Source organism: Pteronotus mesoamericanus, unplaced genomic scaffold (genome assembly GCF_021234165.1).
Source record: "Pteronotus mesoamericanus isolate MK-2021 breed Mesoamerican mustached bat unplaced genomic scaffold, CSHL_Meso_final contig_100, whole genome shotgun sequence".
In the NCBI taxonomy this organism is placed as follows: domain Eukaryota; kingdom Metazoa; phylum Chordata; class Mammalia; order Chiroptera; family Mormoopidae; genus Pteronotus; species Pteronotus mesoamericanus.
This window is the reverse complement of record NW_026554999.1, coordinates 1,271,302-1,289,263: the sequence shown is the minus strand read 5'-3', so window position 1 is coordinate 1,289,263 and position 17,962 is coordinate 1,271,302. Positions and strand designations below refer to the sequence as shown.

Here is a 17,962-nt window from a genome sequence, read left to right as displayed (position 1 = left end):
AGTAATTGATACTGTCATTTATTGTTTTCATCCTGAGAGGTATAAACTATTAGTCAGTTTAAGTTCTTTTTCTGGTGAATTAGATTTAATTAATAAAAATTAGCAAAGGACCTTAATAGACATTTCTCCAAAGAGGACATACGAATAGCCAATAGATATATGAAAAGATGTTCAGCAAAACTGATCATCAGAGAAATGCACATTGAAACCACAATGAGATACCATCTCACACCTGTCAGACTAGCTATTATCAATAAATTGACAAAGTGTTGGCAAGGATATGGAGAAAGGGGATCCCTTTTGCACTGTTGGTGGGAATGCAGACTGGTGCAGCCACTGTGGAAAGCAGTATGGAGACACCTCACAAAATTAAAAGTGGATCTGCCTTTTGAACCAGTGATCCCACCTCTGGGAATATATCCAAAGGAACCCAAATCACTATTCGAAAGAACGTAAGCACTCAAGTGTTCATTGCAGTGTTATTTACAATCACCAAGATATGGAAGCAGCCCAAGTGTCCATCAATAGATGAGTGGATAAAGCAACTGTGGGACTTTGACACAATGGAATTCTACTCAGCCATAAAAAAGAAGAAAATTTTATCCTTTGCAACAGTATGGATGGACCTGGAACACATTATACTAAGTGAAATAAGCCAGTCAGAGTAAGACAAATACCATATGATTTCACTCATATGTGAAACCTAAAAAACAAACTGAACTAACAAGGAAAACTGAGACAGACTCATAGAGAGCAGGATGACAGCTAAGGTGGGGAGGGGAGGTTAGAAGGTGGAGGGATTCAGCAAAAAGGAAAAAGGACTCACGCACATCATGGCCGTCATGGACAACAGTGGGGTGATTGCTGCGGGAAGCGGGGTCTAGGGGGACTAAACGTCAATGGAAAAAAATACAATAAAAAAAGAAAAACAATAGACGTTTTAAAAAAGAAGAGAGCATAGACATATAGTGATAAGGGTAGTGCTGGTTAGAAGTATTAAAAGGAGAAATATTTACAATTCACTCTTCTTCAGTTTCTTCTAGAACAGCAAATCCAAACAGTGCTATGCCTTCTGTTGCTTTCTTTCACTTTACAGATGCTGAAAACTTTCATTTCAAGTTTCTATCTCCTAGAAGTGGGGTGAAAAAAAAGCTGGTTATTATTTCTAAACCCATTGAAATTGCATTTTGTGGCATCAAAATGGATTTTTTTTTAAAGCAGGATGTTGGATTGACAGTAAAGCAGCTGCACTGCAACAAACGAAAGCAAAAATTAATAAGAGACCTTAGTAAAAGAAAGACTATTGGTTTTGCACACCCAGAGCAAATTGGCTGGATTTAGAAGAGCACACTTTGATCTTTTCCAGACTAATTACTGCTCTGTGGTTTGACTGTTTTGTGCATTATTTGCCCTTCATACAAAACCGAAACTGCTATGGTACACAGCTGTAATACAAATGAAAATTTGACATTCAGTAAACAAAGCATAGCAAGGGTCATTCTTTCAGCACAATAAATGCATAATACAATTTTAGAATGCCTTTTGTATACCAAAAAAAAATGACACAATCTAAGGCAGTTTTGAACTCAGAGTATACAGTCAAGGCTATTCATAAAAGATAGAGAAATTGCTCCCAACTCTGATCTATAAATATAGATTGAAAACAGTTTATTTCAACATTGTAGAAATGCTGAGGAATTCACATATTTACAGAAATAAATGTGTCCATTTTTAGAAGGTAGTTTTCATTTGTCTATAAGGTTAATTGGGAGCAGATTTCTTAAGCAGCTGTTTACAGTAGCCATAATGGTTTTTATTTGCCAATATGATTCTGGATTTGCTTCTGGGATAGAATTCAGATTTTTTTATATGTAAACTTTATATTAAAGTACTTATTGCTATATTTACTTTTCAGATAATATAATAAATTAATAATCTTTTCAACAAATACCAATTAAATAATTTTAATTTTTATCATTCTTAGGTCACCATAATTATTAAAGCATAAATCTCTTTCTACATAAAAAATATATATTTAAGTTATTAAATGAGTTATTCTTCTAAAGGACAACCTTTTAAATAGTTTGTATTTAAACATGGTTTTGAAAATCTCTCAAACTGTACAATAAGTTATCATCATATAACTAAAAAATGGATCAAGTATATTAAAAGACTCTTATCTGATAATACTTGATTCAGTTTGCATTTAAACCAATGTAACTTTTAGAGCTATACAAACCTTACCCAGTTTTTTCAAACACACATTTATGCAACTTTAAATACACCTGCATTTAAAAGTCAAAGGACTTACAATAATTTCACTATTTATGCTGAAATGTGTCAAATAGAGAGTAGATATTTGATTAAATAAGTGATCTATCGAAAACATTTCCCACTAGATTGGACAGAAAACATCATTTTTTAATGCTTTATTTCTATATCAAACTTTTGAAAAGAAAGTAGTTTAGGAAATATAATGATAGAGTTCATTTAATTAACCATTCTTTAAAAACTGAAAAAAAATATATATTTATACAGGATGGATTGATTGATAGCCAACTATCACCACCAAGAGACGACACCATGGGTGTTAAAAATTAGAAATATTGAACTCTTTATTCAACCATTTAAGAATATCACACATGAGGTACTGAGCAAGTTTTCTCTCACTCATTTTTTTAATTGCTATGTGAATTATATAAATTTTACGATCTTCAGTGCCCCCTCATTTTGCTTTCAAAACTTAGCTGGATATAGCCTCCATATACACACAAAGCTGCTTTCTAAATGCCTGTTTCTGGCTGGTTCATTCACCTGCACCTCACAGAGCAGCTCTCCCGGGGAGCGGTGGTGATGGCACGGTGGCAGGAAGAAGAGTAGTTACCTATTCACAAAAAGAGACTTGAGAGTTCAGCACAATAGATGTTCACAATATGCTTAGGAGTGGCCCGGCATTACGGTACTACACCCCACGTGGGAAGGTAGATAAATACACAGAGAGAGAACCATAGATCTCGGCCAAGTGGATTGAAGAATAACAGAGAATCTATAATGCTTTCCATTTCAGCAACAATCATGCCCAACCTCTGCAAATTAATCAGCCTGCAAAATGCCAAGAATGGAGAAAAGAGGATATTGATTGCCAGAGAAGCCACCTATATTTTATTTTCCCGTTAAAAATAGTCACAGAATGCTATTCTAAAATGTAAATATTTTTCACCATGAAATGTAAAACAGACTATTCCTTTTTGCTTATACTTCTGAGATTGCCTCAGAATGACTGCATACAACTTCTGTTTTAATTTTAGGGAGAAAATTATTAAATAAACCCTGCAAGCATTATTTACCATGCATTCTTTTCCTCAAGGGTGCTGAGTGCCTTGGGGTTACAGACGACTCCATTAGTGTGCTTTCTTTGCTATGACCATTAGTTATTTACTGTTCCTTTCCATTTACTTTTGTCCTTAGTCATGCCTTCAGATTTGAAATCTATCTGCAAAGGAACAAGAAATTAAGAAATACTTTTACTTTCCCCTTTGCGAAGTAAGTTTTCTTGTTTAACACCCAAATTAAAGACCTCTTCTGACTTACCTTACTCAAAAATTAAAAGGAAATACATTCATTGAGGTAGAACTTTTTACAACAAAAACTGTAATTCCAAAAACAGAAACTAGATTTTATTCAGCAGTAGAATTTGTTTTCCATAATGTTTTATTAATTATCTTGTAAAATAATAATGAATTATTTCATGTGCTGTACATTCAGTTACAACCTCGTGACTAAAAGATTTTCTTAATCTCCCCAGATGGTTAATGTTTCAAGTTTGTGCTTTGGGGGTTATTATAGTCACAAGTTCTGTTTTAAATTAAACACCTAAAGAAAAGAAAGCCATTCATAAATAGTAATGCACCGACATCAGAATGGAATAGAAGGGGCTCCCCATAGGTCCCCTTTTCCCACAAGGCTCTTGAACAATTTTTAATGCCCAGGAAAAAACTAAAATTTGTCAAGTGGCTCAATCTCAATCTAGACCTCATTGCTGAATATGCAAATTGGCCACCACTATCACCAGCATATTTTGGTGTGAGAGAATAGCAGCAATTGTTATCTTCCTCTAGAAATACCCTCTAAAGCAGAGTGTTCTCATAGATCATTCTGAGGCTGTTACCAATAGCCTGCTTCCCTCAGACAAGACCCCAACTTCATCAGATCAAAAGAAAAAAGAAATTCTCAACTTTTGCATGAAATGAGAGTGCTTTCAGAAAATCTCATTAAGAAAAAGAAAAGCCCCAGCTTGTGTGGCTCAGTGAATTGAACGCTGGCCTGTGAACTATAAGGTTACTGGTTCGATTCCCAGTCAGGGCACATGTGTGAGTTGCAGGTTAGGTCTCCAGTTGAAGGCATGTGAGAGGCAACCAATCAATGTATTGCTCAGCCACTGATGTGTCTCTCCCTCTCTATCCCTTCTCTCTAATAGTTAATTAATCAAATCTTTAAAATAAATAACACTCAAAATATAAGGGGGCTTTTAACTGCTCCCTAAACCATTTTTCATCTTCTTAAGGTTGGAGGTTACAGGGCATTTTTTTAAATGGATTTAACTCTTGCTGATCACTAAGAAAATTAAAGGCATAAATGGCCAAGAGTGGATGTCAGGGCCACTACCAAATGCTTCACGCCAACACTGTTTCAATACCTGCTTTTCATTTCTGTGTATTCAAATGCTTACCAACAAAATTCGAAATTTCCAGGATTGATCAAGAGCCGGAGCAGCAAATAGCACCTTCTGAGCATTCCCTCATCATGCTAGGGTTTGTTATAGAGATGGCTGCCCTTTTGCTTTAGGGATGTTATTTCACATTTCCCTTTGCCATTTATAAAATGGAGATCAAAATTAGCTTTGTGAGAGAAAGCCTGACAAACATGAATAATAAAAGTGTCTTTAAATAGTTTGAAGCCAGGTACAATTTGAACAACAACAACAAAAAAATAGTTCCTTTAATACATTATGATCTTACATCAAAGCAAAGGGGATGTAATCTGCTGCTTTTTCATCTGAACAAATCCAGTAGCAATCATGCTTATTAAATACTTGCACGTGGTTCTGTGATAAAAGTTGTACTGTCATCCAGGAGCTAATTATCTCCAATAAGAGACTGCAGGTAAAAGTACTTTGTGAAGTGTAAAGTATAAAGTACTACACTTGCAATAACAATAGTAATAGGTATTAAGTGATTATCCTGTACAAGGCGGTATGTTCTACAAGGGTTTATTTAAACCTCACAGCAACCTTGGGAGATAGATGCTATTACCACCATTTATAAATGATAATGAGACTGAGAGACACTAAGGCACTTGCTTGTACCACACAGCAAGAAGGAGAAACCGGGAAGAAGCCAAGGTCTGTCTGACTTCCAAGGGATTGTTAATGGCAATGATTTTGACCTTTTCCCCTTACTAGAATTTAGTGGTTTTGTCATGATTGACAATGTTGTTTTGAATTAGAAACTTGAAACATGGCATGTTTTGTTTATAAAAGGTTTTTTTTTTCCTCTAAACTGCTCTTCTTGTGCAGTACAACACTTGAGATATAAATTGAACTAAAAAGTAAAATGGGTACAGACTCATAGATGGAGAGCAGGGTGACAGCTAGTTGGGGGCAGGTTAGGGGGTGGAGGCATTGAACGAAAAGGAAAAAGGACTCATGGACATGGACAACAGTGTGGTGATTGCTGGGGGGAGGGGGTATAGGGGACTAAATGATAATGGAAAAATACAATAAAGATTAAATCAAAAGAAAGAAGGAAAGAGGGGAGAGGTGGGAAAGAAAGATATATTGTGGTGAATAAGTATTTGGAACTGATTTTTTCTTGTAAAATATTTTAAAAGTTAGAAGTATCCTTAAATGGTTGGGCCATGTTTTCATCTATTTCACTTTCAGAATGAATTAAAATACTTTGTTTAACCATCTATTATGACTTTTTTGTCACAGTTTTTTCTCCAGGAGAAATTGCTTAAGTTCTTATTTTGTTGTTCATATGAGTACAATAGTGGTATATACACAATCACTAATCATTACTTGAGAGCAGTTAGATTTTTAAATATTTGGTATTAGCTTCTATGGCATCAGAGAATATTGATGGGGCATTATAATCAAATGCCACTATATATGCAAATAAATACATAATCACCAATTACACAAGATGTTTTAAATATTTCAGATACGTTTTATTTCTTCAAATTTGTTGTTTATCAGGAATGACTGAATTAAAAAATATAACTGAGTCCCATCATCATCATGGAAATGGCTTTAAGAGAAAACCGGTCAGATGAATGTTATTCCTTCCCATTTTCAAACATTAAATAGTTGCCATTGATAAACAGTCTGTCAAGAATGCTCAAGATATGTTACATAATACAACATGCCTGTTCCTGGAGGGGGAAGTTAGGAAAAAAACTCATGTGAACTTCTCAGTTTCATCATACAAGACAAGTATAAAAGCACAACCCATGCCTCTGAGAACATTGGACCATGCACGCTTGAGAAAAGCTTTGCCTCCTGCATCACGAGCGATCTTCCTCCAGCTATCAAGAGAGCCTCTGTACTTGGTATCAGTTCCTTTGCGCCCTGACTGCATCACCGTGCCACAATGAACAATGTCAAATGGATAGGAAGTCAGCCCAGCGACTGCCTTGCATCTGTGCGATCATCCAGCTGATGAAGATGGGAATATTCTAGGGATCTGGAAGCATTCCACTTGCCGTGTCACAGAAACCAAAGTAGTCAAATGATAATACCCTGTGCAGACATGTGAAAGCCTTGGTACAGGCCCTTTGCCCGGTCAGATTTGTAGATCATAACCAGGCAGTCACCGAGGCCTTTGAATTCCCTTTCAGCTCCAGCTTCGCCCACATCCGCTGCTAGACGGGTACAGGCAAACTCAAGAGGATACACAGAACACAATGAGGTGGCCCCAGCAGCACCACCTGATGCCAGATTCCCTGAAAAGTAACGGCAGAACTGGGTTCTCTTGTCCATGCCACCCAGGAAGATCTGCTTATATTTATCTTTGAAGGAAAAGTTAAGGTCCTGGGTGGGAAAGGATCTGATAACATTGGCCAGGTTACTATCCAGAAGGACCGGACTCCCTGCTCCTTGGACATAAGAACCATGCAGTCTATATTGCCCCCAATTGCGCATCTGCAGTGATTTGCTTGCTGGCATTGGTGTGCTGCACCTGCAGCAGCAGCTTGACACCCGTTCAATGGGCACTATTGCTGTCTTGGAAATGGTTATGGCCACTCCACACCTTCCAGGAAGCCCTTGGTGAAGGACACAGTGGCATCTGTCATGTTGAAAGGAAAGAAGAAGCAGGTGATAACTACGGGACTGAGCTCCTAACTGGCCGGGATTCCAGGGCTCTATGGCCATATGAATTTTTTAAGCTGGAAACTTCCTGGTATGAAAATAACACAGCCAAAAATAAAATAGTATTTTACTAAATCATTTTGGTTAAGAATTTATGGTAATCATATTTTTTAAATATTCATACTAACACTTTTGGCTACGGTAGCAAAAAGTTCTGTTGTCTACAAAGAGAAACACCATGACCAAAAAAAAGTCAGAATAACAAAGTATTTTAATTTCTTCTAAAGTTAAATATATGAAAAACGGGTCCAACCACTTAAGGGTACTTCTAACTTTTAAAACATTTTAGAAGAAAAATTGATTCCAAATACTTATTCACCATAATTTATTCTTCAGAGTATTGCAATTGATTTTGGAATAGGGTATATGAAAGAAAAAAAGGACTGAAAGTTCAATTACAGTAATATAAGTCTTGCTAGAATAATAAACTGTGATAATTGAGGATTTTATCATGATGCAGGAAAAGCATTTTCTAATATAATGCTTTTTCTCATTCTACCATTATAGTTCTAGGAAAAGTCTGGGGAAAGATTGGGAGCTATGTTTTGAAGAAACTTGGTGTGAACTTTGCTAACAATGATCCAAATAAGTTTTTAGATTACTCTGTCAAGAAATTGCAGTATTTCATGCAAAATGGTATCCACTTTACAACTAAGGTAATTTTTTTACTGATCAAGAAATGAAAATATATATCTGCTCTTCCTTGCATGTTTCTTTAAAACCTCAAACCAGAGGCATGAGTCACATTTTGGACCATTTTCTATTTTAATCTTCACTCTTCTATTCTGTTTCTAAGAGGATACTTACTTCTAACTAGATTGCAATTTCATTTGAAAATAATTGAACAGATTTTTCTAGAATGAGTTAAAAATTACCCATTGAGATTATTTTGGGCAGCTACCTGTAAAGATGCAAAGATCCATAAAAAATGGTACATCTAGATTTAATACAGATGATATTTGGTTCTTTGAGATAGAAACGATGTAATTGTGATGCTGCCACTAAATATATGTAAGACATGCATTTCACTTCCAACACCTCTTTGAATAAGCACAGTTTTCTTTGTAGAATTTTATTATATTGAGAATGCTAAAAATATTAATGAATTTCTTACACACTGACAACAGAAACATCTGGTATTGTTTTTAATTCAAATGGTTAAATATACACAATATTATTTCATGTTACTTACAATTAGAGTACAAAATTTAAAACATGTGGTAAAAATTATTATTAAATCATTCCTATAAAAAAAGGAAAAAATATTACCCTCCTAGTTTTATTTGTAATTAAATATTTAACATTGTTTAATATTGACTTATTAATAATAAACATTAATGTATTTTAAAATATTTGTATATCAGCTTATAAATTTTATTAATGATATTGCTATTAATAAGATTAAATAAATATTAATGATCAACATTGTTTACTAAATTATTAGTGAATGTTTTAATACTTTTGTAATAATAAAATCTTTAATATGTAGTCTAATAACTGTTCATTATTCAAAAACAATGAAAATAATGAAAAGCATAACTTTCTTATATTACTACCTATAATTTATGGTAACAAAAATACACATTAGGAGTATGATTCTACATGGAGAAACTTGCAAATAAGGGACTCATGATATTTCAGAATTAAAAAAAAACCAACCCTGAGAGAGTTTTTGGTATATGTTACATATACGTTTATTAGCAAATATTTAGTAAGTGCCTTCCATGTTCTAGGCATGGTGCCCAGTGTGCATGATATAATGGTAAAAGAGGACGTAGTACTTGCCCTCCAAATGATCATAGTCTAAAAGAATACCTATATATATTCAATTACATAAAATTTAATGGAATTTCCACAGTCCATGGGAGACTGGGGACTGCCTAAAGTTTGGGATCCTTGAGGCCAACTCCAGGCTGAGTCCTTCTCTGAGGGGAGGGGCCATGCCCCTGCCTTGCTCCAGGGTCCAGAGCCCAGCCCACAGGAGTGCTGAAGGGCTAGGGCTTGGAATTGGCTAGCTGGCTGCCTGGGGCCCAGTGCTGGGGATAGAACATCTCCATCACTGCGGCTTCTGGAGAGAAGTGCTGGGGGATGAGTGTCCATCTTCATGGCTGTGTTCCCCATCTCAGATGGGGAAACTGAGGCCTGGTAGTTGTTTTGTAAGGGACAACCCAACCAGATGCCCAAGAATGAGGGGGAGGCTAGGACTAGGCCCAGGACCCTGCCCGGCCTGCTTCAGGAGCACGTTCCCTTTCTTGCCCGGGTAAATGGTCAGCGGGAAATCAGTCCTGCCCTGTCTGGCATCTGATCCTGCAGACAGCAACTCTGCCTGGACGTGTGAGGGGGCCCAGCATCCATTATTTCAGGTAGGAGAGGTATGTGTTCTGGCCCTGTTAGGCCGCGGATATAGGTGAGTTGGACTAGGGGTAGAGGCTTATGAAGAGGAAGTTCTTCAGCTGGGAGGCGGACCACAAGCCCCAGTTAGCCTTGTAGAATTCCCAGAACTTGTCCCGCAGCTCCTGGCAGCTCTCGTCCAGGATCTAAGGAACCAAGAAGTGCCAGATGCTCATTCCCAGCACGGGAGAGGCCGGCAGCCGCCGCCTGGTTGATAAGGACCTCCCTGAGGGCGTTTGGGAGGCTACGGAGGCCAGACGCAGAGAGCAGGAGGTCTAGCCTGCAGTACAGGAAGGGGGCCCATGCTGCAGCCCAACGCACTCATGCTCACTGAGGGCCGCGGGTGGAACTTCTGGCCCAGCCGAGCTCAGATCCCCCAGGACGGGCGTCCGTCATCTGGAGCCGCCAAGAGGGCGCCGCAGTGCAGGGGGTGCCCGCAGCCCACAGGCCACATAGACAGTATCAGCCGCGGGACAAAGCGCCTGTGGGGACATTGGTAAAGAAAACATATATTTAAGAGATAATTGCATTAAAACTAGAAGATGGGACAACGGCCCTACGGTCTTCATTGTTTCCTTCCCCTCGCGTAGTCCTCCACTCATGGCCCAAAGGGCTGCCATAGTTCAGACTCCGTGCTGGCAGGCTCCTCTCTTGGGGCCTGGACTCTTGAGTTTCCATGTGTGAATGGGATATGGGTGTAAATATTTGTAATTTTTTGTATGTATTGTAGGACATGAAGGGCAGCAAACGCAGTTTTTTATGGTGACACGGATGTACATTTTGATAGCAGAAATTACAGGCTCAGGCTCAGTATTGTTTACCAGGGCACATTCCACTAAAGCGATTTTATAGCAAAAAAGGGAGAGAGATGCTATAAAGTAATAATAATGATACTAGTTAATCCTTTTTGAGCACTTACAGTGTGCCACCATCTTACATATTTACTCAAGTAATCCTCACAGCAATCTATGAGATAGACACTAAAGAGATAAAAAGGTACATTTAAAATCTGTTGGAACACAGGGAAAGAAACACGTCACTACCTAGAGAGGTCGGACTTGAGCCAAGTCCTATAGTACATATGCCTTGATAAGAGGGAGTGATGTATCCGACAGTATTAATATGTTATGCCACAGGAACTCAAAACCCCCAACTTTTGATGGCTTATAACAACAAAGATTTATAGTTGCCCACAAAACTTGCCAGGTTGACTTGAGGACTCTTCATGTCTCCTCACTCTGGGGCCCAGACTGACAGAGCCTCCACCATCTGGAGCATCACCAGCTGCCATAGCAAGAAAAGGGGATGTGGTAAATTACACCCTTCAAGTCTCTTCCTATAAAACCCATACGAGTTATGCTCTGTTTTCATTTGCCAAAATAAGTCACATGGTCACACCTAGCGTTAATGGGGAAGCGCAGTGCCATCCCACAATATACCCAGAAGTAAGAGAACAGGAATACTGAGGAATAACTCCAGTGCCTACCAAAGCATAGAAGGAATAAGGAATCCAAAGCCAGCAAGGAATAGAATCTCTCACCTTGGGAAAGGCCTGGACTCTCTTTTAAGGGCTTTCAGCAGATTAAGTCAGGATCATCTTGATTACCAATCGATCTTCAAGGAGAGGGGCTTATACAGGGCATTACCAGAAGTCAGTGTAGCCACTCTACACTCTGAGCACAACAGGGAGCAAATGAAAGGATATTTTGAGAGTCCGGGTGAAAGGTTATAAGATTCCAGACTAAGAAAGATTCAGAAATGTTTAGGGGAAAGGCCTGGACTCTCTTTTAAGGGCTTTCAGCAGATTAAGTCAGGATCATCTTGATTACCAATCGATCTTCAAGGAGAGGGGTTTATACAGGGCATTACCAGAAGTCAGTGTAGCCACTCTACCCTCTGAGCACAACAGGAAGCAAATGAAAGGATATTTTAAGAGTCCGGGTGAAAGGTTATAAGATCCCAGACTAAGAAAGATTCAGAAATGTTTAGGAGATACAAATATACCTTAGATATAATTTAATTGTATTAAACTTTAGATAATGATCACTTTGGGGTTTTTTAATCTGTAGAACTGAACTCTGATGATACTCAAAGTAAACATTTTTTAATGTTTTTTACCTTTTAAAAGAAAGAGCCACAAATATTTCAAATATCTAGATTATTCTAGCCAAGAGCAAAAATAAAACAAAATATGTGAATATCCAATTACCAAGCAGTAAGTGCTATGTCATAACTCACACACAAAAACTAGTAATTACTTTATTACTAAAACAATAGAGTTTATGTATAATTTTATGACTTGAAAAATTAGGTACAGAATATATGTTTCATTTTCATAGTTTACTATCAAAAAAAATTTTTAAAACATATACTTACACATAGGCAACTTTTAAAGATTAAACTAATTTAAAGAGTATTGTGCAAGATCTTTACTTATGTACATGTAATATGACAACCCAACAAATGTAAAAATGTCAGTGAGCCTAGGGCATTGCAGTCAGGGCAAGAAGACATTTAACAGCTATCTTAGAAAGTGACAAACCACTTGCTCTAATTTGCTCTAAATAGAAATACCAACCACAAGTGTTCATTATGAGCCATAAGTATATATAATTGACTAAAAAAGAGAAAAAGAAAGATAATGTCCATTAATATCTATGCATTCCTGTTTTAGCTTTAGAGACCTCCTTAATGCCTGCATTTCTTAAATACAACAGAAGTGACTTCTCTAGATTCTGTGTCAGCTACCATATAGCTTAGCTGACATTAGAGCCAACTGGCAATTGAGGGAAACCAGTTGAGAATGCATATAAAACACATTGTAGCCCTGACCAGTGTGGATCGTTTGGTTGGGCATGGTTCCCCACGACGCAGTCACTCATTGGTTTCCTAGCCAGAGCACATGCCTGAGTTGTGGTTTCAGTCCCCAGCTGGGGAGTGTGCAAGAAGCAACTGATTGATGTTTCTCTCTCACATCAATGTTTCTCTCCCTCTCTTTCTCCTTCCCTTCCCCTCTCTTTAAAAATAAACAAAAATCTTTAAAAAAATTTTTTTAAACACATTGTTGAAGAGGTCTATTTCACACCTTCAGCACTAAAACGTGCTGGTTAAGAAAGTTGTGGAACTATCTGTAAGTGAAAACTCAATGCCTGGACTAATACTTAACCTGAGAGTAGAAACGAAGGAGAAAAAAAACTGGCAAATTTTCAATGACCCTTAAGACAATTTCATGAAGAATCTCTGCTATCCAGAATTTCCAGGGCTCCAGAACACTTACTGTACAGAAGTATGTTTTGCATTCTGAGCTTCAAAAAAATGTCATGTTATTCGCATCAAAGAAAAAATCAAGTTAATTATTTCACAGGAAGCAAATCTGCAATTTCTTTCTAAAAACCCCCTTTGTGTATGCATGAAAATTTTGTGGCATTGCCAGGAACCCAACCAGCCAGATACCACCTGAGTGTGCTTGCTTTTTTGCATTCTCTGATATGCACACTGCCTGCTGAGGATGTGAAAGGAGACAAGTCAGAAGATAATGAGCCAATTTCAGGTGTCTTCACATTCTGTCAAAGTGAACATTGGAAAGTGTTTATCACTATTATTTATAACATTGAAGGGAAAAAGATTTTGAAATTTGTTGTTGCTCTGGAACGCTTAGCTAACACTCCATGGATAATAACCAAAGGGTAATTGCATGGTAACACTGCACTATATCACTCAAAGGGAATCATTTTTTTTTTTTAATTGAGGCAGGCTGGCCCTGGGGACTATTCCCTGGCCCTGCTCCCTTCGAGCCCTGCACTGCTGCCTGCCTGACCCCTCATTGAGTTGCTAGCCAGGATGGAGGCTGTTGTGAACTTGTACCAGGAGATGTTGAAGCATGCAGCTCCTGATGTCTGGCTGGCTGAGTAGCTACACCGGGCACTGTGACCCTGTGGACAACTCCAGCAACCTGGAGGATGGCTTGAGTGGCCTGGCTTTTCCTCTTCTCCAAGCTCATTGAGCTGATGGACATGGTAATCTTTATTCTCCAGGAAAAAGCCAGGCAGGTGACCTTCCTACATGTCTTCCTCCACCCAGTGCTTCCCTAGAGCTGTTGGTGGGGAGCAAAATTTGTCCCAGGAGGAATGGGCTCTTTCCACGTCATGGTGAACGCCTCTGTGTGCGCCATCATGTACCGGGAGTATGGATTGTCTGCCCTTGGCCTTGTGGCTCAGCCCTACCTTTGGCAGAAAAAGCACATGACAGCCATCTAGCTGATTCAGTTTGTCCTGGCCTTGCTGCACATCTCGCAGCACTACTTCATGCCCAGCTGTAACTACCAGTGCCCAGTCATTATCCATCTCATCTGGATGTATGGCACCCTCTTCTTTGGGCTCTTCTCCAGCTTCTGGTATCATTCTTCCACCAAAGGCAAACAGCTGCCCTGTGCAGTTCAGCAAAATGGAGCTCCAGGTACTGCCAGAGTCAAGGCCTACAGAGAAACATGCTCTAGCAAGGTGCCCACCTAAATGCCTCGGGACTGCACCTTGGGCAGCATCCGTCATTGTCCTCCCCACCTCTCCCTGTGACTAGGGCTTATGTGGTCAGGACTGTGGACAAGTCTTCCCCTTCCCACAGCTGGCACACAGAGGCCACAGATTCTGTTCCTCACTTCATCCAGCCAGCCCCTGGGGCGTGGCCTCATCGCCCTCTGCCACTCCAGAGCTGGGGGCTAAAAGGGCTGGACGCTCACTTCCCTGTCCCTGCCTTAAACTGGGAGAGGGGAACTCAGGGCTGGCCCCAGCAGGGTCTTGTGGCCTTTTTCCTTACACTGAAGACGTCAGCAATAACCTGTCCGTGTAAACCCAGGCTCCCTCCTCTTCCACCCCACCCGTCAGAATGGGTTGGAGGCCTGGGAATACAGCCAGTGGAGTCTGCTCGCTCACTTATGTCTTCATTAAAAGTGACAGAGGAACCCCCCCCCCCCCGCAAAAAACAGATTTCATGAACTTTTGTGCCACCCAAACTAACATTTTATATAAAAATTAGCTCCAAAACATATTTTAAGGATTTTTCATCACAACCACAACTTGCTACTAAATAATGAAGAATGACTATAACATCTTTAAAACAAATAAGCTTTTTGAAGCACACCATCCAATATGTACAAGTATTCAACTGGGCAAATGTTAACTTGTGTATAGCTGTGCAGTCACCACTGCAGCCTTTCCTCATTCCCATTTGTATTCTCTTCTCCTGTCCCTCCCCAGCTCTACCTCCTTCCTCCCCAGGCAACCACGGATCTACACTGTGTCACTTTAAATTAGTGAGGATTTTCTAGAATTTTACACTAGTGATACTACTTGTGTGTTGCTTCTATCACTTACCATAATAATTTTGAGGTTTATCTGTGTAGTTATAGGTGTTACTGTCATTCTTTCTGATTTCTGAGTAGTATTCCACGTCATGAATATTAACACAATTTATTCATTCACTTGGTGGATATCTAGCTTATTTCTGGTTTTTGACTCTTGTAAGTAAATCTGCTAAGAACATAGGCTTTTGTTTCTCTGGAGTAAACACTAGGAGCAAAATAACTCGGTCATATGGTAAGAGTATGTAACATTTTCAGGAACTGCCACACTGTTTTCCAAAGTGGTTGTACCTGTTTAGATTCCCACTTCATGTATTAGTTCTGGTTTCTCCACATCCTCACCAACTCTTGATACGGTGGGTCTTTCTCATTTTGAACATTCTAAAAGTGTGTGGCAGGACTCGATGGTTTTAATTTGCATTTATTTCCTTAATGAATAATGTTGTTGAACATTTTATCATGTGTTTATGTGCTATTTGTATACTTTTTGGTGATGTCTCTCTTCAAATTTTTTGCATGTTTTTAAATTGAATTATGTAGCCTTTATTAGATGTATGCCTTGCAAATATTCTCTTCCAATCTGTGGCTTGTCTTCTCATTCCCTTACACTGTCTCTTGAAGAGGGAAAGTTTTTCATTTTAATGAAGTCTAATTTATCAAGATTTTCTTTTGCAGATTTTGCTTTTGTTGTCATATGTAAGAAATCTTTGCCTCACCTACAGTCATAAGAATTTTCTTCTATGTTTTCTTCTATCAATCGTATAATCTTAGATTTCACAGTAACTCAATAAGCCATCTTTAGTTCATTTTTACATGTGGTACAAAATATTGATCAAATTTCATTTTTTGCATTTATTGATAGATGGCCAATTATTACAGAACTACTTATTAAAAACATTTTTTTCCTCCCCTGAAAAGTATGGGTATATTTCTGGACCCTCAACTCTGTTACATTCCTCTATTTATCCAGTACATTGACCTATTTATCCCAAGGTCATGGTCTTGATTATTGCAGCTTTATAACCAACATTGAACAAAAGTTGTATTAGCCCATGAACTTTGTTTTTGAAAATTGTTTTGGATATTTTATATTCATTTCCACATGAATTTTTAAGATCAACTTGTTAATTTCTATAAAAAGATGTGCTGAGATTTTTATTGCAATGGCATTGAATCTGTAGATCAATTTAGGGACACTTGACATCTTAACAATATTGAGTCTAACTACCCATAACAGGGTACATCTCTCCATTTATTTAGGTCTTTAATTTCTCTTAGTAATATTTGACAGTTTCTAGTGTATAAAAGTGTTACACATATTTTGTCAGATTTATCTTTAAGCATTTCATATTTTTGAAACTATTTAAATAGAATTATTTCAATTTCTAATTGTTTATCATTAATTTATAGAAATATAATTGATTAAAAAAATATAATATGTAATACATATGATATAACTACAATTGAATATCTTATATTCTGCAACCTTGCTAAAAATCACATTTAGCATTATTTTTGTAAAACCCATCAAATTTTCTGGATGAGCAGTTCTGCAGCCTTGGTGAAGTCACATTTAGCATCATTTTGGTAGAATTCACCAGATTTTCTGCATGAATAATCATGTCATCTGCTAAAAATGTTTTCATTTTTTCCCTTTTAACTTGAGTATCTTTTATTTATTTCTCTTGCCTGATTGCATTAGTTAGTACCTTCAATAAAATATTGAATAGAAATGATGACAACAAACATCCTTGCTTTGTTCCTGATCTGAGAGTACAATGCACTAAGTCTTCTCCCAGCATGAAGTTAGCTCTAAATTTTTCACAGATGCTCTTTATTAAGTTGAGGGAGTTCCTTTCTATTCCTAGTTTGCTGAGAGTTTTTATCAAGAATGGATATTGGATTTTGTTGGATGTTGTTTCTGTATCTAATGAGATGAACATATAGATTTTTTTTATTTTCTTAATAAGTTGATTTTTGATTGGCTTTCAAATGTTAAACCAATCTTATACCTCTGAGTTAAACTCCATTGGTTGCAATGTATGCTTTTTATATATTGTTGGATTTGATTTCCTAAAATTTTGTTTTAGCCTATAGTATTGTTCTCTCATTGGTATCAGAGTAACCTGGTGTCATAGTATAAATTGAGACGTATTCTTCCTCTTCAATTTCCTGGAAATGTTCACATAGTGTTGGTATGGAAGCCATCCTGGCCTTGAATTTTCTTTATGAAAAGGTTATTAACTTCATTGAATATACATTCAATAACTGTAATAGATATAGGACTATTCAAGTAATCTATTTGTCTTGAATGAGCTTTAGTAGTTGGCACCTTTCAAGGAAATTTTCCATTTCACCTAAGTTGTGTATTGGCATAAACAAAGCTGTTCATACTACTCTTTTATCTTGCCAATAGCTGTAAGACCTATTGTGGTTTCCTCTCTCTTTCTTGTTACTGGTAATTTGTGTCTGGCCTCCTTTTTTCCTACATAATTCTGGCTAAAGGTTTAGAATTTTAATTAATCTCTTCAAAGAACCAGATTTGGGTTGATTGATTTTTCTCTACTGTTTTTGTTTTCTATTTCATTGATTTCTACTTTTCTCTTTGTTATTTTTTCTTTTGTTTACTTTGGGTACCACCTGCTCTTATTTCTCTAGTTTTCTAAGGTGAAAGCTAAGAAAATTTATTTAAGACTTTTCTTCCTTTCTAAAACTACAGGCACTTAAAGGTCCCACTAAGTACTGCTTTAGCTCAATATTCTACAAGTTTTTATGTTTTTTAATTT

General features: G+C 37.7%; 3 pseudogenes; 1 reads left to right on the top strand and 2 right to left on the bottom strand.

Annotated features, from left to right (window-relative positions):
• Nucleotides 1-6,458: 6,458 nt before the first annotated feature.
• On the bottom strand, nucleotides 6,459-7,353 carry LOC129075850 (ADP/ATP translocase 2-like; annotated as a pseudogene).
• Nucleotides 7,354-9,783: 2,430 nt separating this feature from the next.
• Nucleotides 9,784-10,274, bottom strand: LOC129072235 (mpv17-like protein 2; annotated as a pseudogene).
• Nucleotides 10,275-13,575: 3,301 nt separating this feature from the next.
• LOC129072138 (elongation of very long chain fatty acids protein 1-like) lies at nucleotides 13,576-14,331 on the top strand (annotated as a pseudogene).
• Nucleotides 14,332-17,962: the final 3,631 nt, after the last annotated feature.